This window comes from Schistocerca americana, chromosome 5 (assembly GCF_021461395.2).
Source record: "Schistocerca americana isolate TAMUIC-IGC-003095 chromosome 5, iqSchAmer2.1, whole genome shotgun sequence".
In the NCBI taxonomy this organism is placed as follows: Eukaryota; Metazoa; Arthropoda; class Insecta; order Orthoptera; family Acrididae; genus Schistocerca; species Schistocerca americana.
This window is the reverse complement of record NC_060123.1, coordinates 325847029-325874765: the sequence shown is the minus strand read 5'-3', so window position 1 is coordinate 325874765 and position 27737 is coordinate 325847029. Positions and strand designations below refer to the sequence as shown.

The 27737-nt window shown below is 44.0% G+C and overlaps 1 protein-coding gene across 1 annotated transcript in view; it reads left to right on the top strand.

The window, feature by feature from the left end:
• The window catches only part of LOC124616343 (AT-rich interactive domain-containing protein 1B-like), a 428390-nt gene that overhangs the window by 194511 nt on the left and 206142 nt on the right, over window positions 1-27737 (top strand). The gene's annotated exons all lie outside the window — the stretch shown is intronic.

Here is a 27737-nt window from a genome sequence, read left to right as displayed (position 1 = left end):
GATGTATCTGACCCCAGGAATGTGTCAATAAAGTTTCCCCTTCCTGGGACAATGAATTCACGGTGTTCTTATTTCAATTTCCAGGAGTGTATTTACCTATCAGAACGAAGACGTGGAGCAAAAATGTGAAATTCAGTAGCAATGCACACTAGACCTTAGACCAGTATTTACCGAGCAAGATTGTGAGGATGGTGAAGACCCACTTTGGCACAACAGCCATGACAGAGAGTTGCTACCAAACCAAAGAGAGTTTCATCACAGATTGAAGCGAAGCCTAACTGACATACAAAACTGAATGAAGCGAAAATTAGCGTCAAGAAAGTAATGTGAGTAGCATTCAGTCAATTCTAAAGCAACATTTTTGCAAACTCTGACTAGAAACTGTAACAACTTTTTAACTTGAGAAAAATCAGTATGTAGATCGCAATCTTGTAGTCAGTCGTCCAGTGGCATCGAAACTAAAGATGACAGAGTGAAGCTCGAAATACTGACTTCAGTAGTCTGAAATTGTTTCACCGCGGATGATTGTAAGGTGGCTCCTCTATTCGATTATTGCGCGAAAGACGAAATAGCTGATACTGAGATAATTGATAGTGGAAAAGAAAATGAACTAAAATCGCTTTATTAAATGAAAATGTTTTGAAGTAAAAAACTTTTGATGCCTGGACCACAATTTTTTTCTGTCACAATTAAACTACGATAACTAGTTCCGGGTGCTGTCTACAACCATTTTTTTACATCGTTCAAAATGTAAAATAGCGATGGATATGTATTGGAAAGCATCATTTCTACAGTCATGCAATGACTTGCATTCGTAAATACGAAGAAAATGTGGTGTTTAAAATAATCACCGTGACCAAGACAGGTTGTGCACATTCACCGCTCTTTACATTTTGAATGATCTGAATTTAATTTAGTAGTAAAATTGCGATCTAGGCATTAAAAGTCGTCAGCTTAAATTTTTTTTATTTACTGAACCACATTAAGATCGTCGTCTCCTCCCTGACACTGCCAGGCAATAGTAAAATCGCTTTATAGTGGAAAAATATCTGAACTGGGTGAGATATTCGTGAGGCTTGTAGAGATTATGCGAAAGAATTGCTTCCCCTTCTAGCAACAGGTCGCTGGAACAGCGAAGGGAACTAAGTGATTGGAAGAAAGCTGAGCTGATTCTCGTTTTCATTGTGGATAGTCGAACTACAGCACACATTTATAAGCCTATATCGCTGACGTCAGTCTGTTGAGTTATTGGTCAAGTTAAACGCTCGCGCATTGTAAGTTTTCAACAGATCGAAAACCTCCTCTGTAAAAACCGACACGAATTCAGATTGACACCACGTTCCTCAACCATAGTAAGCGCTGGGCTGAATGGTCGCGCGGTTAGAGGCGCCATGTTACTGAGTGCGCGGCCCCTCCCGTCGGAGGTTCGAGTCCTCCCTCGAGCATGGGTGTGTTTGTTGTTCCTAGTATAAGTTAGTTCAAGTAGTGTCTAAGTCTATGGACCGAGGAACTTAGAAGTTTGCTCTCCTAGGAATACGGGAATGCACACACATTTGAACATTTGAGCCATCGGAAGCCGTAGGATACAGTTCCGCACGGTCGGGAAAAATACTAGCTTTCCGAGCACCGAATCGGATTTGTGACTTAAAGTCAGGATTTTCTAACAAAGAAACCAACCGGCAATCGAATTTCTGTAATTTTTCATAATTATGGTACGTGAACTTCAGAACTCAAACATCTATTTCCACAGCAGTTAGATGCCACTGTAAAAAATACTTCAGATGTCCAAGGAAATCTGACCTACAAAAATTAAAGCGATTTTCACGGCAGGCCGCGTAGCTCACTCGGTACCGTTGGAGAACGACGCTCAGATGATCAACGGATCGCTGGTTGGTTTCATTCGAATACCTACTTCACCTAAATAAAAAATTTATTTAAATATATGCTAACTAACGTATATATACAGTCATGTCTTATTGTTTCTAACTACACATCGCACGCAAAATTTCAGTTTTTATTGCAAATATAAGCTGTTAAATATCGATATCTTATAAAATAGTATTAATAAATTTGTAACTTTTTAAAATTTATAAAACTATCGACAAATAGGACTTACATTTGCCATGCGTGTGATATGTTATCATAAACAAGAAGATGTGCATTTTTCATGAAAATGATGATTAGATATGTGTTAGCATATATTTGATGAAAATCGTGTTTAGATGATGTATGTGTTCCAACTGAACGAAAAATAGCGAGATTCGAACCAGAGATTCATTGACTACCCGATTACCATTCTTCGACGTTAGTTAGGTTTTTTATTTTTGTTTTTTTTTCTACCAATATTTTATTTAACATTTAGCACTTTCACAAAATCACATGATACACTGACGGAAAATATCACAACACCAAGAAGGAATTTTGCGACGTAAACGAAAGTTAGTAGGCCTGTTTCTATATCTGAAAGATGTCTATTCAAATTTCGCGGCATTATGAGGATGCAAATGAGGTTTGCTTTTAAATACACTCTGTAACGGTCATGAGTATTACTCACTTTTGAGATCGGATGTGGTGAGTTGATGATACTCAAGAATGCTTTTAAGGCGACAACGACGCCATTATAAACACCACACAAGATCATATAATAGGGCTGCGAGAAGATGCATGTCCATTCTCTGATACTGCAGAAAGACTTGCCAGGAATGTAATCACTGTACGTGACTGCTGGCAGCAGTGGTCACGAGAATATACGGTCGCTAGAAGACCGAGCTCCGTACGGCCAGGTGGCACTAGCGAGAGGGAAGACCGTCCTGTTCGGCCTATGGCTCTATCGCATCGTAGTGCATCTGCAGCAGGAATTTAAGCAGCAGTTCGCACCACAGTGATACAACAAACTGTTACAAATCTGTTACTCCAAAAACAGCTTCGAGCCAGACGCACGTTGCCAGTGATGGCCGTGTTTAGTAAGGAGGAGGCCAATTGACGACCTGCAACCAAGCTGTGTGTGCTAGACACACTGGATCTGTCCGCATGCTTAGCTGGCTGCTAACGTGCTCGCCTCCCATGCAAGCGTGCCCGGGTTCAATTCCCGACCGGGTTGGAGATTACCTCCGCGCGGGGTCTGGGTGTTGTGTTGTCCTCATCATCATTTCATCCTCATCACCTGCGCACACATCGCCCAATGTGGCATCGACTGAAATAAGACTTGCACTTAGCGGCCGCACTTCCCCGTGTGGGGCCTCCCGGTCAACGATGCCAAACGCTCATTTCATTTTACGAGGCCAGTTCAATAAGTAATGCAACACATTTTTTTTCTGAAACAGGGGTTGTTTTATTCAGCATTGAAATACACCAGGTTATTCCCCAATCTTTTAGCTACACAACACTATTTTTCAACGTAATCTCCATTCAATGCTACGACCTTACGCCACCTTGAAATGAGGGCCTGTATGCCTGCACGGTACCATTCCACTGGTCGATGTCGGAGCCAACGTCGTACTGCATCAATAACTTCTTCATCATACGCGTAGTGCCTCCCACGGATTGTGTCCTTCATTGCAGGAGTCACAGCTGTGCACGGCCGGCCCGCACGCGGGAGATCAGACAGTCTTGCTTGACTTTGCGGCGATGATGACACACGCTTTACCCAACGACTCACCGTGCTTTTGTCCACTGCCAGATCACCGTAGACATTCTGCAAGCGCTTATGAATATCTGAGATGCCCTGGTTTTCCGCCAAAAGAAACTCGATCACTGCCCGTTGTTTGCAACGCACATCCGTTACAGACGCCATTTTAACAGCTCCGTACAGCGCTGCCACCTGTCGGAAGTCAATGAAACTATACGAGACGAAGCGGGAATGTTTGAAAATATTCCACAAGAAATTTCCGGTTTTTTCAACCAAAATTGGCCGAGAAAAAAAATGTGTTGCATTACTTATTGAACTGCCCTTGTACCTGTATCTGGAGTTATGGTCTGGGGTGCGATTTCGTATGATAGCAGGAGCACTCTCGTGGTTATCCCACGCACCCTGACCGCAAATTTGTACGTCAGTCTAGTGATTCGACCTACTTTTCTGCTGTTCACGAACAGTATTCCAGGGGGTGTTTTATAATAGGATAACGCTCGCTCACATACCACTGTTGTAACCCGACGTACTCTACAGAGTATCGACATGTTGCCTTGGCCTGCTCGAGTACCAGATCTGTGTCCAATCGAGCACATATGGGACATCATCGGACGATAATTCCACCGTCATCCAAGACAGCATTAACCGTCCCTGAATTGACCGACCATGTGCAGCTGGCTTGGAACTTCATCCCGTAAACTGACATGCAGCACCTGTGCAACACAATGGATGCACGCCTGCATGCTTACATTCAACATTCTGGAGGTTAGACAGGTTATTAACGTACCAGAATTTCACATTTGCAATGGTTTATCGCACGCTTACATTAACCTGCGATCTTGCAATGCTAACCAGTTAAATATGTTACTTATACAAATGTATTACCAAAATTTAATTACTCTACATTAATTATTTTTTGGTGTTGCGATTTTTTACTGTAAATATAGAAGCGTCAATAGGAGGCAAACATCTGACAATAATGCCATAGTTACATTGATTACGCTGCTGGTCGAAAATGTAGTTGACCAGTAGAAGAATGATCAGATTCATTTCGGTAAGGGAGGGGTCAATTCTCCATCCTGCCAGAGCACCTCAGGGTACTCTACAATTTCCAATGAAGTGCAGACGACGTTGTTTAGTTTTCAGCAACTCGGCGACGTATTCCTAACTGAAATTTCCAAGTGAGTCTGCACTCGGTTGTAGTAACGTCGTTACTGATTAACGAACACTAACAGTAAAAGTTTGGAAGTTTTTCGACAGGTAAACTGAAGAAGGAGGCTTCAGAATCGAATATCGAAGTCTGTAGAGGACCACGACGTGGTGCATGAACCTGAAAGGTAGAAAAAGGCTTGCTTGGTTAGTCGGTGTATGCAGGAACTCCCGAGAAGCCAGTGGCCAGCGCGGAAGTGGTGCGGCACCTGGCCAAACAGCCCGCTCCTCGGCGACAGGACGTGCAGCCGCCCGCTGGGCTGCGTCAACTCGGCGCCACTTCCGATGGCTTATTGATCCCGCCTCTCTGCCGCCGCTAATTAGGCCATTAAGGATCTCTCCTTAAAGAGAGCCGCTGCCGCCAGCAGCGGGCTACCTTCGATGACGTGTATTTTGCAGTCGTATCAATCCGCCGCTCTACACTGCTGGCTGTAGCCATTTACTTTCAGCCAGTAATAACGGAGGACTAGCTGCTTCCTCATGCGTTACCTCTCAAGTGACAGTATTACGGTGTCATTTTTCAACAGGAAAACGCTCGTCCGTACGTGGTACATGTCTTTATGAGCTGTCTACGTGACTTTCAGGAACTCCCGTTGCCAGCAAAATCCCATAGTTTAGTCCCCAGTAGAGCATGTATGGGACCAGCTCCGATGTCAGCTCCATCCAGTGCCAGTACTCGGGATATCATAGGCCATAGTTCCAGCACTGATGTGCCACTTTACCTCAGGAAAAGTACAGTGGCTTTGTGACACCGTTTCCAATCGAATCAGTGCGTTCATCCAGGCTAAAGGGGGGGGGGGGGAGACACTCTCTCTTTCCATGCATTTATCCCGACTGGTGGGGTCTGCTGTTATGGTTATGGTTAACTGGATTTGGCGTGTTAATTTTAAGAGGTGTCTGGATGCCCTTCCTGTCGCCACCCCGTACCCCCCCCCCCCCCTCCCAGGACGGAAATGTGTGCTCCCCAACTGTCTGCATCTAGTGTAATCCATGGAATAGTGCGAACGTGTGTCAAATGTCTGCGGGACGCGTAACTGAGGCGGAACATGGGGACCAGCCCTGTATTCACCTAGCTGGATGTGGAAAACTGCCTAAAAACCACATCTAGGCTGGCTGGCACACCAGCCCTCGTCGTTAGGCCGCTGGACTGATTCGATCCCGGGCCGGCGTGCCTACCCCAGTCTAGGAAGCAGCGCGTTAGCGCTCTCGGCTTCCCTGGAGGGTCGATATACTTATTACGCTGATGAGACAAATCATTATGACCACTACCCACCGAGAGGTTAAACTCCTCCTGCTGTGGTGTTACGGGCACGTGATGCAGTAAGGAAAAATTTAAGTGGAAGAGAGACGAATGGGCAGTCATTACGGTGAAGATACTGATATAGAGGGTTTTGACGAAGAGCACGTTGTTGTGGCGCTGCGGCTGGAAACGAGGATCTCTAAAGCGGCAAAGCTGGTCGGCTGTTGGCGCACAACTGTCGTGAGCACCTACGGAGAGTGTTTGAAGGAAGGTGAAATGAACAGTAGGCAGTAAGGTTTTGGACGACCACGTCTCATCACAAGATGTAGAGGTCGGAAGATCCCCCACTGTGTAATCCAGGATAGGCAGCGATCAGTGACAGATCTAATAATAGGCCACAATGCTGGTACAGGTACGTTTCGTAGCACACCGTAAAATGACATTGTTGAACATGAAACTCCTAATCACACGACACGTGTTCCTGTGTTGACCCAACATCATCGTCAATTATGATTGCAGTGGGCACAGCGTCACTGAGTTTTCGCCGTGGATTAGTAGAAACGTGTCACCTGTCGAATGAATCGCATTTCTTGTCACACCAGGTCGATGGCTGGGTCTTTACAAGCAATCATCCAGGCGATTAGCTGCACGAAACAGATGCAGGCCGTTGAGGGGAGAATTCAAAAATGGTTCAAATGGCTCTGAGTACTATGGGACTTAACTGCTGTGGTCATCAGTCCCCTAGAACTTAGAACTACTTAAACCCAACTAACCTAAGGATATCACACACATCCACGCCCGAGGCAGGATTCGAACCTGCGACCGTAGCGGTCGCGCGGTTCCAGACTGTAGCGCCTAGAACCCCTCGGCCACTCCGGTCGGCGAGGGGAGAATTATGCTATCTTGTACAATGAGTTGGGCTACCATCGGATCTGTGGTGTAATCGAAGGGATCATGACAGCAGTGAACTCCTTAACATCACTGCTGACCATCTGCATCGCTTCTTGTTTGAAGTCTCCCCCTACGATTATGACAGCTTCCAGCAGGATAATTGTCCGTGTTGCAAGGTCAGAACCGTGCTGCAGTGGTTTGAAGGGCATTATAACGAACTCACATTGATGTCTTGGCCAGCAAATATGCCTGATCTGTACCCACTGGAACACATTTGTGCCCCGAACTGCATATTCGTAAACCACCATCCCCTAATTTGTGGGAACTGCTTGACCTGACCGTAGTCATCTGGTGCCATGTATTTCTGGAATCCTGTCAATGACCTGTAAGAGCCATACCAAGCAGAATCTCTGTTGTACTGTGTTTTAAAAGTGGAACAACAAGCTATTAAACAGGTGGTCATAATGTTTTGGCTCATCGGAGTAAAAGTGGGCTCATACGTTAAAGTTATTGACTAGGTATTATAATCATTGAAATAACGTCATATTCCCACTCAACCAGTGAAGTTTCATTTTTGTTTTCTCCTCCCATTCTGGATGCTTCACTTTTCTTATCATCCATTACGGACTCTCCGATTACAGGACGTGACGATTTCACAGCGCTCTGAATCCCCGCAGTAATATCATATACAACAGTATGAATTTAATCATCGCAACTTGCCCTGTACCTAATCTTTGGTTTATAATTCATTTGTCACCGATCGAGAGCGTGCATTAATCATAGAATCGGACAAGCTTTAGGAAGAAGAGTGGTTCCACTCTACGTCCCTGCTTACTGATTTGCCGGCCCCTGTGGCCGAGCGGTTCTAGGCGCTTCAGTCCGGAACTGCGCTGCTGCTACGGTCCCAGGTTCAAATCCTGCCTCGGGCATGGATGTGTCGGATATCCTTAGGTTAGTTAGGTTTAAGTTGTTCTAAGTCTAGGGGACTGATGACCTCAGGAGTTAAGTCCCATAGTGCTTAGAGCCATTTGCACTAATTGATTTGAACATTGTGCGGTTCCCATTAATCGCTCGAGATAAATGCCAGAATGGTTTCTTCGAATCGGAAACTGCTCATACTCTTCCCTATTCTTGTCTGAATCTAATAAGATCATTGTCGACACTACGTTGAACCCTATCTTCCCCCCTCTGTTCGGTCACAGCTATCGGCCTTAACGCTGCAATTTTCACAAAAAAAGCTTGCGTATTTATTTTCAGTTTTCGATTATAACAGGCAATAGAACTATTTATTGAATACATATTTTTACTACGTATTACCATCGAATTTCTTTAGAGAAGGTATCGAAAACTATTTCGAAACATTGTTGCCGCAGTTGCTCACCTGATGCCTTTTTCTATTATCAAGATGTATTCTGTCACTGACAATTCGAAATGGTTCTTTGGAAATATAATAACACTGTGATAGCAATAGTTGATTGCTTGATGTAAACGATTCTGCAACCTGCGGATTCCTGTCGTCTTTGTTGTGCACTTTTACTTCTCAGCGGAGGAGCAACGTCTCCACAGGACCTTCGTGGCGTTTATTTCCAGGTCTCCTCTTCCTTGTTAAAAATGTTAACATCCTTGTGAATTTTAATGGCCTCTTTGAATTAATCGCTGAGATACTTAAGGACAGGAGCGGGAACTTGCGTGCTAAAAAAGCCTGAGATATGATCAGTCCAGTGTAATGATGTCCCTCTTGCCAGTGCCGCTTGTTTTAGAGAATAATGTTCACATTTCATGAAATGATTGTACACGTAGTACCGAGGCCGGAGATGGATATCTGCTGGCATTTTTAAGTAGATCTGATTACCTTCGTCGGTTTTAACATTTTTCAAATTGTATTGCCGTAACGTTAAGCCATTTTCGTCTGTTTAGTCACGCAAAGGGCCGAAAGGACACCTGTCTTGATGATCATCACTGAAACATCAGCTACTCAGTAGCTTATAAATTATGGATGGACGTTCTTAAAGTATTGGAGGCGTCACTATTTCATAACCTCTATCACTGTTTAACTGTTAGGATGTGCTACGATCTTTCATTCGGGAATTGCGTTTACATAATTCTGAAGAAACACTTTCACGTTGACGGTTTTCTTACTCTAGTCACTCTTGGGAGAAACTGTCAACCCAAGATATACACGAAGTTTTGTGAAAACTGAAACAGACACAGTCGCCTTAATTAATCCAGAGTTGTTGTTGTTGTTGTGGTCTTCAGTCCTGAGACTGGTTTGATGCAGCTCTCCATGCTACTCTATCCTGTGCAAGCTTTTTCATCTCCCAGTACCTACTGCAACCTACATCCTTCTGAATCTGCTTAGTGTATTCATCTCTTGGTCTCCCTCTACGATTTTTATCCTCCACGCTGCCCTCCAATACTAAATTGGTGATCCCTTGATGCCTCAGAACATGTCCTACCAACCGATCCCTTCTTCTGGTCAAGTTGTGCCACAAACTTCTCTTCTCCCCAATCCTATTCAATACTTCCTCATTAGTTATGTGATCTACCCATCTAATCTTCAGCATTCTTCTGTAGCACCACATTTCGAAAGCTTCTATTCTCTTCTTGTCCAAACTATTTATCGTCCATGTTTCACTTCCATACATGGCTACACTCAATACGAATACTTTCAGAAATGGCTTCCTGACACTTAAATCAATACTGGATGTTAACAAATTTCTCTTCTTGAGAAACGCTTTCCTTGCCATTGCCAGCCTACATTTTATATCCTCTCTACTTCGACCATCATCAGTTATTTTGCTCCCCAAATAGCAAAACTCCTTTACTACTTTAAGTGCCTCATTTCCTAATCTAATTCCCTCAGCATCACCCGACTTAATTAGACTACATTCCATTATCCTTGTTTTGCTTTTGTTGATGTTCATCTTATATCCTCCTTTCAAGACACTGTCCATTCCATTCAACTGCTCTTCCAAGTCTAATCCAGAGTACAGGATAGAAAAATAGGATTGGCATAGTGTGATGCACGGTCAAACAAAATTTTAACAGGGAAGTATGGCCATAACAAAGCGAGCAGATCCATGCACGGTATTGGCTCGACTCTGAGCACTGCTACAGATGTGAACCTCTCTACGTCGATGGTCTGCGACTGTCTATTGCGTTCTGGAGTAGTGGCATGCAGTCCAACAGCCCCACTAGCCATTGTTAAGTGGCATAGAAAATTAAAATCTTATGTAATGTTTTTATTCGCTATTGCTTACATCTTGTGATTTCTATTCCTGCACACAGAAGACAATGTGAAAATGAACCGCTACATTAGGGAGCTTTTGGAGCTTAAGGTAGCACCCCGGCTTAAGGCATCGATACATTTCATATTTTTGTAGCACAATGACGGTACCGTCACTGTTTCCCTCGTTAACGCAACCGCGTGAAAGATCTCCATCGAAAACGTTTGGTGAATGCTTGCTAGCAAGGAAGAGGAAACAACTTATTCTGGACTGATGGCCTGAGGCTGTGATTACAACACACGAGTGCTTCACTCCAGACTGGAGATCTCGTATGTTTATGTAATCTCAATCATTTGTATATTGTCTATACTTTATCTAACTCAGCTGATCTTTCTATAAGAAACTGAGTTTTAAATTTCTCTTGAAAACCTATTATAGCACATATTATTACATTTTCCCTGTCTATTGTGCGCAACTGGAAGTGCAAAATGTGCTGCGTGATGCAGTATCCCCTGCTCGTAATGTTGACAACTATAATGATACTATGCTTATGAAAACTGATTCAGCATGCTTCTTGAATAAATTAAGCAGGACATTCGAAATGGAGTTCGACGCATTAATGGTAGCTCACAACACATTTGTCAGATTGATTACTCCCTCTGACCGGTTGTATTGGGCATATATATATATATATATATATATATATATATATATATATATATATATATATATATATATATATATGAGAGAGAGAGAGAGAGAGAGAGATGCTACACCTTGCGTAAAATTAAACGGTCCGAAACAGATGTACTTGCATTTTGCATTTAGTATGCCTAATCTCTAGAAAGGTCTTTTCAGTGAGGTTCGCTTTTATTTTTCGTTATGATCCGAATGCACCTTTTCATCTATGTTCACATTCTGTGCATTTGAGTCCCAAAAGATTTCACAGTTAAGAATTGAGTATAAAATAAGGCTAGCACTGATTGCGGGACACCGGGTGTTACACACTGATGACAAGAGTAATGAAGTTACCTTAGACAATGTGTCCTTGTACGAAACCGAATGCAGTTGACAGTCAAGCTGGAGCTTGAAATATAAATCGTCAATGTTAGAGATTTTATTCAGATTTCGTTTGGTTTTAAGGATCTAATAAAATCTATGGCTTTTTGCACTATTATATTATGCCCTATCGGCACGCAGTAATGGTGACCGCGCTTATTCTTCTCGGTATTATGACACTGAAATGTCTAATGCAGTATTAGGTGTCATTGATACGACGTATTCGAATTCTCAAGAACAGTCGGACGGCACTTGAGCACGTTTGTGGAGCGGAACAGCGCGCTTGCAGGGAGTTTGCTCCGATGCCCGTGCTGTCACAAAGAAACAATTGGAAATACGATTGGACCAGTGGGTATCTGCTTCACTTATTCTTTTTGATGATTTGAATTATAAAACAGTTTATACAAGAGGATAGGTTTTCGCGACAGGAATCTATTTCAATACAATCCTTGCGGGTGTGTGACCGCGTCGTGTCGTATCTGATGAACATTTTGGTTGCTATTTGAGGCACCCTTCCTTTACACTCATACGGGCATCGTTACTACTTCAATTACAACACGCTCTTTAACAAACTTCTTAATTGCCCCATTTTTATCTTTGTTTTAATATATTCCTGTTTCTTTCAGTTGGAAATGCATGAAAATTTACTAACTGTAGAAATAACAAAATGAAAAACGAAACAGTACGGTTTTGACGTTATTCTCTCGGAAATTTCCAAGGTGGGATATTCAGAAAATACGCTTCAGGAATCCTTGTAAGATATTTTCTTCAAACTGCTCTATACCTTGAAACTTACTAGCTGATTAAAACTGTGTGCCATACCGGGAGTGGAAATCGGAACTTTTGTCTTTCGCCGGCAAGTGCTCTAGTGACAGAGCTATCCAAGGAGGAGTCATCACCCGCCCTCACATCATGACTTCTGCCAATACCTCATCTCCTACCTTCCTCATTTCGCAGAAGTATTCCAGAATGCTTTGCGGGAATAGCAATCCTGGAATAAAGGCTATTGCAAAGGGTTAGGAACAGCCTGGGGGATTGTTTCCAGAAAGGCAAAGGTCCCAGGTTCGAGTTCCGGTCCGGCACACAATTGTAATCTGCCAGGAAGTTTCAGATATCGCACACTCTGCTGCGGAGTGAAAATTCATTGTGCTCTATGCCTTCTTATTTTTAACCAGAAGAAAAATTACAAAATTCGCAAAATATATCGAGAAACGTAAAGGAATTGAAAGTAATCTGAGTACGTTTCAGTGTTGCATGAAACTACACATGAAAACGAGTTGCACTGGAATGCGCTTTCTACGTCTACAAATTGATGAAACATTCCCCTTGGAGAGAATAGCGATACTTTATGCTGTGTGGTGAGTATGAGAAATAACATCTGGGATTGCTATCTTGGTTGAATGGTGCTAGGCATCATACACAAAACAAACTGCGGTTGAAGTACAATTGTACATTGGAGATAGGCCAAGTCAGTAACAGACACAGACAGAGGAGGGCAGTTATTAAATCTTCGTTCTTCTGCTGTTCACTGCCCGTGCTAACAATTTTCATCACATGATTGACGACTTAAACAGGACTTGCAATAGTGACTGGTATCTATTGTTATAGTTATGAAAGAAAATGACAACGGCCCTGCCCCATTTAAAACGTCCACTTCCGCCACAAAAACGGTGACATCATACCATGCACAGAAGGCTCCTTGAAGGTTAGGCATGTTAACTAGTCATACCATTACCTTTCAATGTTCGTCACAGCAGAGAAAGATTCCTGTCAGCACAACAGCTTTTAGACCACGTTACAGACCAATGGTAGACCTCTTCCTGGTTTTATTTGCAGAGTTACAATAGATGAGTCCTGAATGTATCACAAGCCGAAATCTTCTATTATCCATCCGCATATGGAATGGTATGTTTGTGCAAAATCTTCGTTTATTTCCACGCGAAATTGTGATTACTTATATATAAAGACATTCGCCGACGTTGGAGTTGTGTACAGGAGAGTAGCTTGTTATGAAATACACAGAGGCTTGTAGATGATGAGTGCGTGGTACAAAGGTCGCCAGAGGACCCTCAACATACGATGAATTTAGGTGGAAAATATGGGTTATCGTTTGACAACGCTACTGCCGATCAGTCGCTGGAAACAATCTCTACCTTCAAGTACCTAGAAGTCTGTCAGGAGTAACTTGAGACTGAACGATCAAATACACTGTACGATGAAAAGTATCCGGACACCACAGTGCAAAGCAGTATTGACCCCAATACGTCGCGAAAGGCGGACACGCCAATATACACACACCAAAAAAGTTTTGCATCACCCTGGTTCCCAGAGCTCCTGAACATAGACGTTGATTGTGGATATCGTGTCACAGACTATCACAGACACAGTCCCTTTGACTGTTCAGAGATATCACTAAACCCGCCCAAAGATGTAAACAACCAGTGCCTATTAGACGGAGGGGGTCCGACAGCCGATCAGTTCCTGTCATTCCACCAAGAAGAAGATACACGGATCGTGTTGTCTGTAGCTCAACTATGCCTAGACGGTCAATGCCGCGGTTCGATCGGGTCCGCATAGTTACTTTCCGCCCGGAAGGGCTCTCCACAAGGTAAGTGTCCAGGGGTCTCGGAGTGAACCAAAGCGACGTTGTTCGGACATGGAGGAGATACAGAGAGACAAGAACTGTCGATGACATTCCTCGGTCAGGCCGCCCAACTGCTGCAGTGGATGACCGCTACATACGGATTATGTCTCGGAGGAACCCTGACAGCAACGCCACCATGTTGGATATTACTTTTCGTGCAGCCACAGGACGTCGTGTTAAGACTCAAACTGTGCGCAATAGGCTGCTTGATGCGGAACTTCACCCCTGGCGTCCATGGCGAGATCCATATTTGCAACTAAGACACCATGTAGCGCGGTACAGATGTGCCCAACGACATGCCGAATAGACCGCTCAGGACTGGCATCACCTTCTCTTCACCGATGAGTGTCGCACATGCCTTCAACCAGAAAATCGTCGGAGACGTATTTGGAGGCAACTCGGTCAGGCTGAACGCCTTAGATACACTGTCCAGTGAATGCAGCAAGGTGGAGGTTGCCTGCTGTTTTGAGGTGGGCATTTTGCGGGCCGACGTACGCCACTGGTGGTCATGGAAGGCACCGTAACGGCTGTACGATACGTGAATGCCATCCCCCGACCGATAGTGCAACCATATCGGCAGCATCTTGCCGAGGCATATGTCTTCATGGACGACAATTCGCGCCCCCACCGTGCACATCTTGTGAATGACTTCCTTCGGTATAACGTCATCGCTCGACTAGAGTGCCCAGCATGTTCTCAATTCATGAACCCTATCGAACATGCCTGGGATGGATTGAAAAGGGCTGTTTATGGACGACGTGACCCACCAACTACTGTGAGGAATCTACGCCGAATCACCGTTAAGGAGAGGGACAATATGGACCAACAGTGCGTTGATGAACTTGTGGATAGTATGCCACGACGAATACAGGCATGCGTCAATGCAAGAGGACGTGCAACTGGGTATTAGAGGTACCGGTGTGTACAGCAAACTGGACCACCACCTCTGAAGGGGTCGCTGTATGGTGGTAAAACATGTAATGCGTGGTTTTCATGAGCAATAAAAAACTCGGTAATGATGCTTATGTCGCTCTCTATTCCAATTTCCTGTACAGTTTCTGGAACTCTCGGAACCGGGGTGAGGCAAAACGTTTTTTGATGTGTGTAAAAAGAGCTGGGAGGTATTGTATAGTCTATATGGAGATAGTAACAGCGACTTCGAATGTGTTGGATCTCATCAGAGTAATAAATCCGTCAAGTACGTTTCAACCTTGTAAGGCCGCCCAGGTCGACTGTTAGTGATGTGATTGTGAAGTAGAAACGCAAAGGAAAAACCACAGCTAACTTAAGACCAGGTAGACGTCATGTATTGACAGACAGTGGCCGTTGGGCATTGCGGATGGTGGTTGTGAAAAATAGCATGAAATAAATGGAGGTAATCACTGCTGAGTTCCAAACTGCTAAGAATAGCCCAACTAGCTCAATGATTGTGCGCAGGGAGTTAAAAATGATGTGGTACTACTGCCGAGCAGCTCCTCAGTCACATATTTGTGTATTCAGTGCTAAGTGACACTAGTTGTCATGTAAAGAGCGACGCCGTCGGACAGTGGATGACTGGAAAAAGAGTAATATTGAGTGATGAGTCAGGCTATTCCATGTAGCGGTCCGATGGAATGGTTTCGGTTCGGCGAATGCCTGGAGAACATTACCTGTCACGATGTGCAGTGCCAACAGTGACGTACAGAGAAGTTGGTGTTACGGTATGGGGAAGTTTTTCGTAGTTGGGGTGTGGTTACCGTATTGCGCGTAAGAAAACGATAATTGTGAAAAGATATGAGCATACTTTGCAACATTGTGTGCTGTATACAGTTGAGGAACTCTTCGGAGACTGATCATCGTCCTATCATGACCATGCACTCTGTCATAAACTGAAATCTGTGATGTAATAGTTTGTGGACAATTACATTCCTGGAATGGACTAACCTCCCAGAGTCCCAACCTTAACCCATTCGAACAACTATGAGATGAGTTAGAATATAGACTTCTCTCCAAACCACAGCTTCCGGCACCAGGACCTTCTCTGGTTTAGGCTCTTGAGGAAGAATGGGCTAACATTCCTCCTCAGACATTCAGACACTTCACTGAAAGGGTCCTCACCAGAGTTCGAACGGGTATTGAAGCGAAGGGTGACGCATCCCATAGTAAGGTGACCATATACTTCTGGCAGGTAGTGTACATCTCGCCATGAGTAAGGCTCATTCTTATAGGGAGAATTCCAAGAAAATGTGATTCATGGACGCCACAAGAATATACTGTAAATATCGGACCGTTTTGCTCACAAAATTTGAAGAGTCCACTTTTCATAAAAAGTAAAAAACATTATTTTACTCAACATATATCTCTTGCTTTCCAATGTACCATCCCGGTAAGAAATAGGAATTTTCTTTCCACAACACGCCACACGGTAGCTTAAGGTGTGTAACTGTAGATAACTACTTATATGTCCCCATTACCTATCTAGGTTTTTCATGGGCAGTATTTCATAATAACAGGGTGACTCAGGTGCCGCTGCCTATGGGAGCGTCCTTTGTCACATTCAAACCGTCCTGTGACATGTTGAAAACTAAACCAAGATTGATTTTCACTTTTTCCACTGTCGCCTCAATTGTGATACGCCGGCCTTCGAGCACCAAGGGCTCAACTTCGCTTCCGGTTCCCGGTTCTTCACAGAGAAAAAGCCTGCTACTTCGTTTCGTCATTCAGAAGTGATTGATCACAATGGAAGCATCTGTACCAACTAATCACAAGCAAAACTATGTTGAGGCAACCGAGGCCTTGTCATAGGGCTCCTGGCGCCCGAAAGAAAGAAACGAAAAGAAGAATCAGTTATAATTAAAAGTGAAAGTCGACCTGGAAAATATCAATAACATCGATCAGTTAAATGAAATCTTTCTCTGTTTTAAAATAATTAAAGATGGTTTTGAAAATCCTTAACAGCTCAAGATATAGGAATAATTTAGTCCTCTATTCAGGCCAAATATCAGTCTGTATTAGGACGCAAAAATTAGATCCATAAAACTAAAGAAACTACACGTGGGCAAATGTTGCAGTCATGACTGTGATGAAACTGAGGACCTCAAGTTATTTTTAATAAACTACGATCATCGACACATTACACTTGATGTGAATAAAATCCTTCTATAATTTAGTAGAAATTCTTACAAAATGTACTGTCCCCTATGATATCTGCATATAAAATGCGTGTTTCGGAACAGATTTCTGATACACTCCAATTATCGAAAATTATCTGTACGAATGAACATAGAACACTTGGGATGGATGCTTCATAGGAGAAGACATAATTTTCAGTATTCCGATTTTAGTAAAAGTCCAGTCACTGTGTCTGCCATCTTTTCGTTGCATGCTGTGGTTGGTAAAGGTTTGTGCGATGAATGATGGCAAGTGAGCACGACGAATCATGAGTCCGATGTGCTTAGTTACTCACAGTCCTTGTTCATATTTTCTTTCTCCGTAAACGATGTTAGCTGGCATTTTGTTTAAGCTGTGCTGTTAGGTACCAACATAACAATCTGGTCGAAAATCGCGACATATTACGAAAAAAAACAACGATATACACTCCTGGAAATTCAAATAAGAACACCGTGAATTCATTGTCCCAGGAAGGGGAAACTTTATTGACACATTCCTGGGGTCAGATACATCACATGATCACACTGACAGAACCACAGGCACATAGACACAGGCAACAGAGCATGCACAATGTCGGCACTAGTACAGTGTATGTCCACCTTTCGCAGCAATGCAGGCTGCTATTCTCCCATGGAGACGATCGTAGAGATGCTGGATGTAGTCCTGTGGAACGGCTTGCCATGCCATTTCCACCTGGCGCCTCAGTTGGACCAGCGTTCGTGCTGGACGTGCAGACCGCGTGAGACGACGCTTCATCCAGTCCCAAACATGCTCAATGGGGGACAGATCCGGAGATCTTGCTGGCCATGGTAGTTGACTTACACCTTCTAGAGCACGTTGAGTGGCACGGGATACATGCGGACGTGCATTGTCCTGTTGGAACAGCAAGTTCCCTTGCCGGTCTAGGAATGGTAGAACGATGGGTTCGATGACGGTTTGGATGTACCGTGCACTATTCAGTGTCCCCTCGACGATCACCAGTGGTGTACGGCCAGTGTAGGAGATCGCTCCCCACACCATGATGCCGGGTGTTGGCCCTGTGTGCCTCGGTCGTATGCAGTCCTGATTGTGGCGCTAACCTGCACGGCGCCAAACACGCATACGACCATCATTGGCACCAAGGCAGAAGCGACTCTCATCGCTGAAGACGACACGTCTCCATTCGTCCCTCCATTCACGCCTGTCGAGACACCACTGGAGGCGGGCTGCACGATGTTGGGGCGTGAGCGGAAGACGGCCTAACGGTGTGCGGGACCGTAGCCCAGCTTCATGGAGACGGTTGCGAATGGTCCTCGCCGATACCCCAGGAGCAACAGTGTCCCTAATTTGCTGGGAAGTGGCGGTGCGGTCCCCTACGGCACTGCGTAGGATCCTACGGTCTTGGCGTGCATCCGTGCGTCGCTGCGGTCCGGTCCCAGGTCGACGGGCATGTGCACCTTCCGCCGACCACTGGCGACAACATCGATGTACTGTGGAGATCTCACGCCCCACGTGTTGAGCAATTCGGCGGTACGTCCACCCGGCCTCCCGCATGCCCACTATACGCCCTCGCTCAAAGTCCGCACATACGGTTCACGTCCACGCTGTCGCGGCATGCTACCAGTGTTAAAGACTGCGATGGAGCTCCGTATGGCCGGCCGAAGTGGCCGTGCGGTTAAAGGCGCTGCAGTCTGGAACCGCAAGACCGCTACGGTCGCAGGTTCGAATCCTGCCTCGGGCATGGATGTTTGTGATGTCCTTAGGTTGGTTAGGTTTAACTAGTTCTAAGTTCTAGGGGACTAATGACCTCAGCAGTTGAGTCCCATAGTGCTCAGAGCCATTTGAACCATTTTTTGAGCTCCGTATGCCACGGCAAACTGGCTGACACTGACGGCGGCGGTGCACAAATGCTGCGCAGCTAGCGCCATTCGACGGCCAACACAGCGGTTCCTGGTGTGTCCGCTGTGCCGTGCGTGTGATCATTGCTTGTACAGCCCTCTCGCAGTGTCCGGAGCAAGTATGGTGGGTCTGACACACCGGTGTCAATGTGTTCTTTTTTCCATTTCCATAAGTGTACTTGTGACAACCAAGGTTATAAGATCGAGCAATTCTCATTGGCTACCATATGCTATCAGCCGATTGGCTACGACCAACGATAACGAATTGCCAACACTAGAAAGCAACGGAAGAGCTGAAACGTCCCCTTAGAAAAATTATACAGGACTGTGCTTAACCTGACACACAATATTTTTAGCGCAACGCATTCTGACTTTCAGAAATCCCTACAAAAGAATGGCCCTGACTAACATTAACCTATGCATTTCACAAATCGCTTACCTCACAAAAATCATGGTACTCGAACTACTGCAATACAGCGAGCGCCACTACTGCCAGCTAAATAAAAGATTCAAACTACTGAAGGCACTAACTACTGATAGGGATAGTTAGCCAATGAAAGATATTAATAGAGAACAAACAATGTATTTACCTTAATAGTCATAATATATATATCAGTTCATGACAAATTACAAAACTGCGCCATCTCTCTCCCCACATCCACCACTGCTGGCGGCTCACCTCCAACTGCGCAACGCTACGCGCTGTTCACATCCAGCTGCCGCTGCCCAACACTACAATGGCAGACAACAATGCAAACCAGCCACAGACTGCACACAGCACAGCCAGTGATTCTCACACAGAGCGCTACGTGGCGTTACCAATAAGAAAACCTAAACAGCCTACTTACAGAGCCGCGGACCCGTAAGTACAATATTGCCCCGGTTTTTAAAGGCCCGATTTAACTGTAATTGCAACATTTATAAAATTCTTGCTTGTCCAACAGAAATTGCACTTCGGTTAACCGTGACAAACAGCCTGTATGTCTGGTTTCCAAACTCAAATTATCCTGAATATAAGTTATGTATAAAAGACCTCCCTAATCATTAAGCACACTTGCCTCTGACTGTAGTATGCGTTCACAGAAAGACGCATTCGACATGACACCTATTTCTGGTGCTACTCATTGTCAAATTTTTGTTCATGGCTTACCTTCCGACTGCTATCGTCGTTCAGTGCTCTTAGTGTACTGCATGATTCTCTTAAGATCGTGACTGGGACGGAAACATCCATATTGCTCGCCATTCCGCTCTTCTCGAACTATTGCTAAGCAACGACGTATGTCACCGGAGATATCCTCGTATTGTTGAAAACTGCATCATGTCGCGATATGCCGTTTACGCGGCGAGGAGACGCAGAATATAATCACCACGTAATTAACGAAACAAGCCAGAGATAACAGCAGATTACCATGCTGAGATGGCCAGGGTAAATGTCCCCCGCCCCTACGCCCACTGCGGAGGAAAGAAAGGAAAAATTTAAGGAACTATTAAAACGAGAAGGAAAAATGGAGAAATTAGTAAAAGGAATCAAGAGAATTCTTTCGCTAAATTAGGGTACTTGAAAATTGATTTGCAAATCCTTCTGAAGTAAAGATATGCGAATCATCGCCCTGCTGAGAGTTGCATTAGGGTTGAAACATCGATTAACTAATTAACTGAAATATGATGAGATGAGATGTGAGCAAATGTTTCGGCCAAGGCTACCACGGAGTACCAGTCATGAGAAGTGTAGAGAATTGTGTGCAAATTGGAATCAAATTGCAATTTAAATTTAGCCCTTAGGGGCGCCATAGAGGCTAAGAAGGTTTTCAAGAAATATCCAGGTATTATGAAACAGTGAATAAAATCTGCATATTATTTGGCCACAGTATGTATGCTATGGTGGTAGGATTCAAAAATTTTCTGGAGTGCTTCAAGTTTAATGCTAAGGAAACTGAACCCAACGCGTTCTGCTGGACGATGCGACTTCATTTTACATATGAAGAGAGATTCACTAAAGTACATAAGGCTCAGACAAACATTTTTCGTACGAGCAAGAAATATCATGAAGGAAGTGCAGCAATAGGTCTTACCAACTTAATTGGATCCTACTGCTTTGTTACTGTACTAAGATTAAAAATACGGTAGTATAAAGACTCAAAATAGCATCCAAAGCCTGCTAATTTGACCTGCATATGACCTCTTAGGAACGCCGCCGTCAGAAAGAAAATAAGACAGATTAGGGTCTAACGCTTTCCCGACGACTGGGTCGTTAATGCCAGAGCGCAAACTCGAGAAGGGAATGAGAGTCCAGTGTGTTACCGCTGCGACACCTGAGTCAGCTGCCGTCACAAACAGCTACCAGCAAAGGATCATTTGACAAACTCCTTGACGAATTTTTCAACACCTGTAAAAGAAGCACCTGACTAACGGATTCAGTCATAAAAGAAGCGCTCTGACTATCTTTGAGAGAACAGGGGAATGAATAACTAGGTTCAGAGCGACTGTTTGTTTACCCAATTATTAACAATATTTATTCGCAATTAATAATTGGTTTTAAGGATTAAAGTCAGTTAAAGACTCATACGTAGAATCTCAACCATATTTCATATCTACCACCTGTTACGAAGATCTTAAAAATGGCGCACTTACGTTTTTCAGTGACATTTCCTCTTGCAGTCCACTTTTTGTTTCCAGGACAGCTAATGTTTATAAAAATTTAATTTCAGATGTTGTTGTTGTTGTTGTGGTCTTCAGTCCTGAGACTGGTTTGATGCAGCTCTCCATGCTACTCTATCCTGTGCAAGCTTCTTCATCTCCCAGTACCTACTGCAACCTACATCCTTCTGAATCTGCTTAGTGTATTCATCTCTTGGTCTCCCTCTACAATTTTTACCCTCCGCGCTGCCCTCCAATGCTAAATTTGTGATCCCTTGATGCCTCAAAACATGTCCTACCAACCGATCCCTTCTTCTAGTCAAGCTGTGCCACAAACTTCTCTTCTCCCCAATCCTATTCAATACCTCATCATTAGTTACGTGATCTACCCACCTTATCTTCAGCATTCTTCTGTAGCACCACATTTCGAAAGCTTCTATTCTCTTCTTGTCCAAACTGGTTATCGTCCATGTTTCACTTCCATACATGGCTACACTCCATACAAATACTTTCAGAAACGACTTCCTGACATTTAAATCTATACTCGATGTTAACAAATTTCTCTTCTTCAGAAACGCTTTCCTTGCCATTGCCAGTCTACATTTTATATCCTCTCTACTTCGACCATCATCAGTTATTTTACTCCCTAAATAGCAAAACTCCTTTACTACTTTAAGTGTCTCATTTCCTAATCTAATCCCCTCAGCATCACTCGATTTAATTTGACTACATTCCATTATCCTCGTTTTGCTTTTGTTGCTGTTCATCTTATATCCTCCTTTCAAGACACTGTCCATTCCGTTCAACTGTTCTTCCAAGTCCTTTGCTGTCTCTGACAGAATTACAATGTCATCGGCGAACCTCAAAGTTTTTACTTCTTCTCCATGAATTTTAATACCTACTCCGAATTTTTCTTTTGTTTCCTTTACTGCTTGCTCAATATACAGATTGAATAACATCGGGGAGAGACTACAACCCTGTCTCACTCCTTTCCCAACCACTGCTTCCCATTCATGCCCCTCGACTCTTATAACCGCCATCTGGTTTCTGTACAAATTGTAAATAGCCTTTCGCTCCCTGTATTTTACCCCTGTCAACTTCAGAATTTGAAAGAGAGTATTCCAGTTAACGTTGTCAAAAGCTTTCTCTAAGTCTACAAATGCTAGAAACGTAGGTTTGCCTTTTTTTAATCTTTCTTCTAAGATAAGTCGTAAGGTTAGTATTGCCTCACGTGTTCCAACATTTCTACGGAATCCAAACGGATCTTCCCCGAGGTCCGCTTCTACCAGTTTTTCCATTCGTCTGTAAAGAATTCGCGTTAGTATTTTGCAGCTGTCACTTATTAAACTGATAGTTCGGTAATTTTCACATCTGTCAACACCTGCTTTCTTTGGGATCGGAATTATTATATTCTTCTTGAAGTCTGTGGGTATTTCGCCTGTCTCATACATCTTGCTCACCAGATGGTAGAGTTTTGTCATGACTGGTTCTCCCAAGGCCATCAGTAGTTCTAATGGAATGTTGTCTACTCCCGGGGCCTTGTTTCGACTCAGGTCTTTCAGTGCTCTGTCAAACTCTTCACGCAGTATCTTATCTCCCATTTCATCTTCATCTACATCCTCTTCCATTTCCATAATATTGTCTTCAAGTACATCGCCCTTGTATAAACCCTCTATATACTCCTTCCACCTTTCTGCCTTCCCTTCTTTGCTTAGAACTGCGTTGCCATCTGAGCTCTTGATACTCATACAAGTGGTTCTCTTCTCTCCAAAGGTCTATTTAATTTTCCTGTAGGCAATATCTATCTTACCCCTAGTGAGACAAGCCTCTACATCCTTACATTTGTCCTCTAGCCATCCCTGCTTAGCCATTTTGGACTTCCTGTCGATCTCATTTTTGAGACGTTTGTATTCCTTTTTGCCTGCTTCATTTACTGCATTTTTATATTTTCTCCTTTCATCAATTAAATTCAATATTTCTTCTGTTACCCAAGGATTTCTATTAGCCCTCCTCTTTTTACCTACTTGATCCTCTGCTGCCTTCACTACTTCATCCCTCAGAGCTACCCATTCTTCTTCTACTGTATTTCTTTCCCCCATTCCTGTCAGTTGTTCCCTTATGCTCTCCCTGAAACTCTCTACAACCTCTGGTTCTTTCAGTTTATCCAGGTCCCATCTCCTTAAATTCCCACCTTTTTGCAGTTTCTTCAGTTTCAATCTGCAGTTCATAACCAATAGATTGTGGTTAGAATCCACATCTGCCCCTGGAAATGTCTTACAATTTAAAACCTGGTTCCTAAATCTCTTTCTTACCATTATGTAATCTATCTGATACCTTTTAGTATCTCCAGGATTCTTCCAGGTATGCAACCTTCTTTTATGATTCTTGAACCAAGTATTAGCTATGATTAAGCTATGCTCTGCCAAAATTCTACCAGGCGGCTTCCTCTTTCATTTCTTAGCCCCAATCCATATTCACCTACTATGTTTCCTTCTCTCCCTTTTCCTACTGACGAATTCCAGTCACCCATGACTATTAAATTTTCGTCTCCCTTCACTAACTGAATAATTTCAGATACAAATGTAAAATAAGTTTGGAGTACATGTTCAAGAACGAAGAAAAACTGATTTAAGTGTTGCAATACAGGACATTAAGTTGTTAAGCACATACATTTCAGTAGCAATCTATATTTTTACATAGGTGTTCACACTACTTACTTTTTTGAAATTATCAATTCGTTGTTTTCTCTTGCAAATGGGTACTATTCTACTTTGTGATTTTATTCAGCGTTGTCATTAAATGATTTTTAATGTTTTTATTCTGAACATAAGAGGACTACCTCACTAGTTAAAGATTCTCATAAGAAACAGTTTTGCCGGACTAGGTGGCCGAGCGGTTCTAGGCGCTACAGTCTGGAACCGCGCGACCGCTACGGCCGCAGGTTCGAATCCTGCCTCGGGCATGGATGTGTGTGACGTGCTTGGGTTGGTTAGGTTTAAGTAGTTCTAAGTTCTAGGGGACTGATGACCTCGGCAGTTAAGTCCCATAGTGCTCAGAGCCATTTGAACCATTTGAACAGTTTTGTTTTGCATTTAATGAAAATTTATCTTGGGTTGTGATGTAAGGATGCAGAGAAAAATTGATAAGATTATATTTCGCCTTACCAAAGTGTTTCAAATAAAAACACACTGCATTAAGTATTGCTACTTATTTAACTTCTTGACCCAAGAGGGAGGAGAGCGGCCAGTTAATGGTGCAATGTAGTGTGTGGGCACTTGGGCGGCGATGGTTGGGACAAGGGTATTTCGTTGTGAGACAACGTGTGAGGTGGCGTGAGGGCAGGCATCCAGGAGGGGGAGAAAGCCCACTAAGTTCTTAACCCGTAACCCCATGGCTGTAGTGTACTGGTACAAAGTTTGCCAAGTATTTCCTGGCACCAGAAATGCGACAGCACTGCACCCAGTGCAGTATGTGGTGGAACAGCAATCAGTACTGACACCAGCTGTAGACCAAGGATCACTTCTTCCCGTAATGGCTTTTGAGGTAACTGCAGTTGCGATATTCCAATATCATGGTGAGTGCGAGTTCACGAAAGCTCATTGAGCACCAACAATTCTTACTCAGCACGATACCCATACAGAAGCTGATGTTTGTCCCCCAGCAGCAGGTGTGGTCATTGAGACAGTGGCGAGCTACCTCAGCGTTTAAAATGCATTTATGCTGCATCCTCGCTGGCCGCGCGGGGTAGCCGCATGGTCCGGGGCGCTTTGTCACGGTTCGAGCTGCTCCCGCCGTCGCAAGATCGATTCCTCCCTCGGGCATGGGTGTGTCTGTTGTCCTCAGCATAAGTCAGTTTAAGTCACATTACTTAGTCTGCAAGCCTAGGAACCGATGACCTCAACAGTTTGGTTCCATAGGAATTTACCACTAATTTCCATTTTTTCCATCCTCGCTGCTCACTGATGGCACTTCGCACCTTGCACCTGATGCATCTCACCTCGCTGCTTACCAGAAGCCCAGTTGCATATACGCTGCAGCCTCTCTGCTCGTCGGGCTGCCCTGCAGCGCTTCACCTACCTAGCAGAGTGTTATCAGAGTCAAGCATGGTACTGCTGGAATAACCTTGAAGCAGCTATGACTGGCTGAAGTTTCAGGAGATGTTGTGGGACAACAGACAAACCAGCTGTTCATCATCACCTGGCGAGGATCATAGAGAGCAGCAGGTCGAGCAGCGATGGTGCAGCTTAAAGGACCGAAGAATCAAATGGCCTTATCCCATTACCGTTGGGTCAGGCTGGCGAACAACGAGGTAGTAGCAAAAACGGCGCGTTTGTCAGCAGGAAGAGGTGCTGCCATAGCGAAATAGCAGCGGCCGATGAGCAGCATTGCTGACGCCAGGATGGTGTCAACTCGGCTATCGGAACTCTTACGATGGACTCCTGGCAGCTCCAAACAGCCGGTTTGGCGGCCAGACGTCCAGCGCTGAACCTAGGATACTCAGAGCCACTTGGAGCCTCGGTTGATGACATCCTGGAAGCGGCCTCGACTCGGCGGAATAGGCTCGAAGCTCGTAACCATGGTGTGTAGTTGGTGGCTTGTAGTTCAGTGGCTCTACCTAGCTGAAGAAACGGCTTGGCGACGTTAAAGCTGCTAGGCTGGCGAAGAGACTGTCACAGCGTCGGATGGAGTAGGATGTTCAAGAACAAGTGCTATTCATGTCTGAGTGCCGAGCATTTATACTCGCTCTGGCCAGCTATACTTTGACAGGAGACAGTATACTTGAAATAGGTGGATGCAGAAGTTCAGCACTGTGGCTTGGCGTGTGGTAACTCAGTTCAATGCTGTATCCTAGAATAGTACACCAGTGGTGGTCTGGTACTCAGTAGCAGGATTTCGCTGGTGGCTTGCCTGCATGCACTACAGCTAATGTGGCAACAGTAGTTACACCCCCTTACCTAACTACTGTGTCATACGAAGGTTTATTGTCGCAGTAAACTTCCACCAACTTAGAATGAATTGTTGCAATGTTGTCCCATTTCACATTCAGAAAACGAATTACAGCACGATACTCCACTTTAGCGATGTGCATTTTTCGTGATTTCCTCTAGCGGCGTGCTACAATACTGTGGTGTGAAGATTTTGCTGTGTACTGGGACTCCATAGGATGGTGTGGGACGCGTATACTGCTGTCCTACAGACTGAAAGCAGCTTTGTAAGAACGAAGATATTCACCATGTCCTTAGCATCACTAACAGCATTATACGTCACTGTGCGTCATTCTCCGTATTGACGTTACCTGTTACAAACCAAAACGGCTCACTCATTCTTTACATCCTAAGTTTTCCACATAATTTCTTTTTGTGGAACTGTATATTTATGTTACATTACTGGTGTCTCAAAGTTCAACCCTTTGGTTACATTTCATTATGTCCGAAACAACTTTTTGAGTTATCATCGTTTTCCGTAATTTTCCATTTACTTGTAAAAACCAGAACAGTTTGTGATCTTCACAGAGTCAGTCACCTACTACAAGAAACGCTACTGAGCAATGTTCAGGCACTTGCAGTTCTTATCAGATATGAGTTATGTAGAACTACACGACTTGTGAATGGCTTGGTTGGTCAGTACGAGATCTTGCGTATGAAGTACAGGGTTATTACAAATGATTGAAGCGATTTCACAGCTCTACAATTACTTTATTATTTGAGATATTTTCACAATGCTTTGCACACACATATAAAAACTCAAAAAGTTTTTTTAGGCACTCACAAATGTTCGATATATGCCCCTTTAGTGATTCAGCAGACATCAAGCCGATAATCAAGTTCCTCCCACACTCGGCGCAGCATGTTCCCATCAATGAGTTCGAAAGCATCGTTGATGCGAGCTCGCAGTTCTGGCACGGTTCTTGGTAGAGGAGGTTTAAACACTGAATCTTTCACATAACCCCACAGAAAGAAATCGCATGGGGTTAAGTCGGGAGAGCATGGAGGCCATGACATGAATTGCTGATCATGATCTCCACCACGACCGATCCATCGGTTTTCCAATCTCCTGTTTAAGAAATGCCGAACATCATGATGGAAGTCCAGTGGAGCACCATCCTGTTGAAAGATGAAGTCGGCGTTGTCGGTCTCCAGTTGTGGCATGAGCCAATTTTCCAGCATGTCCAGAT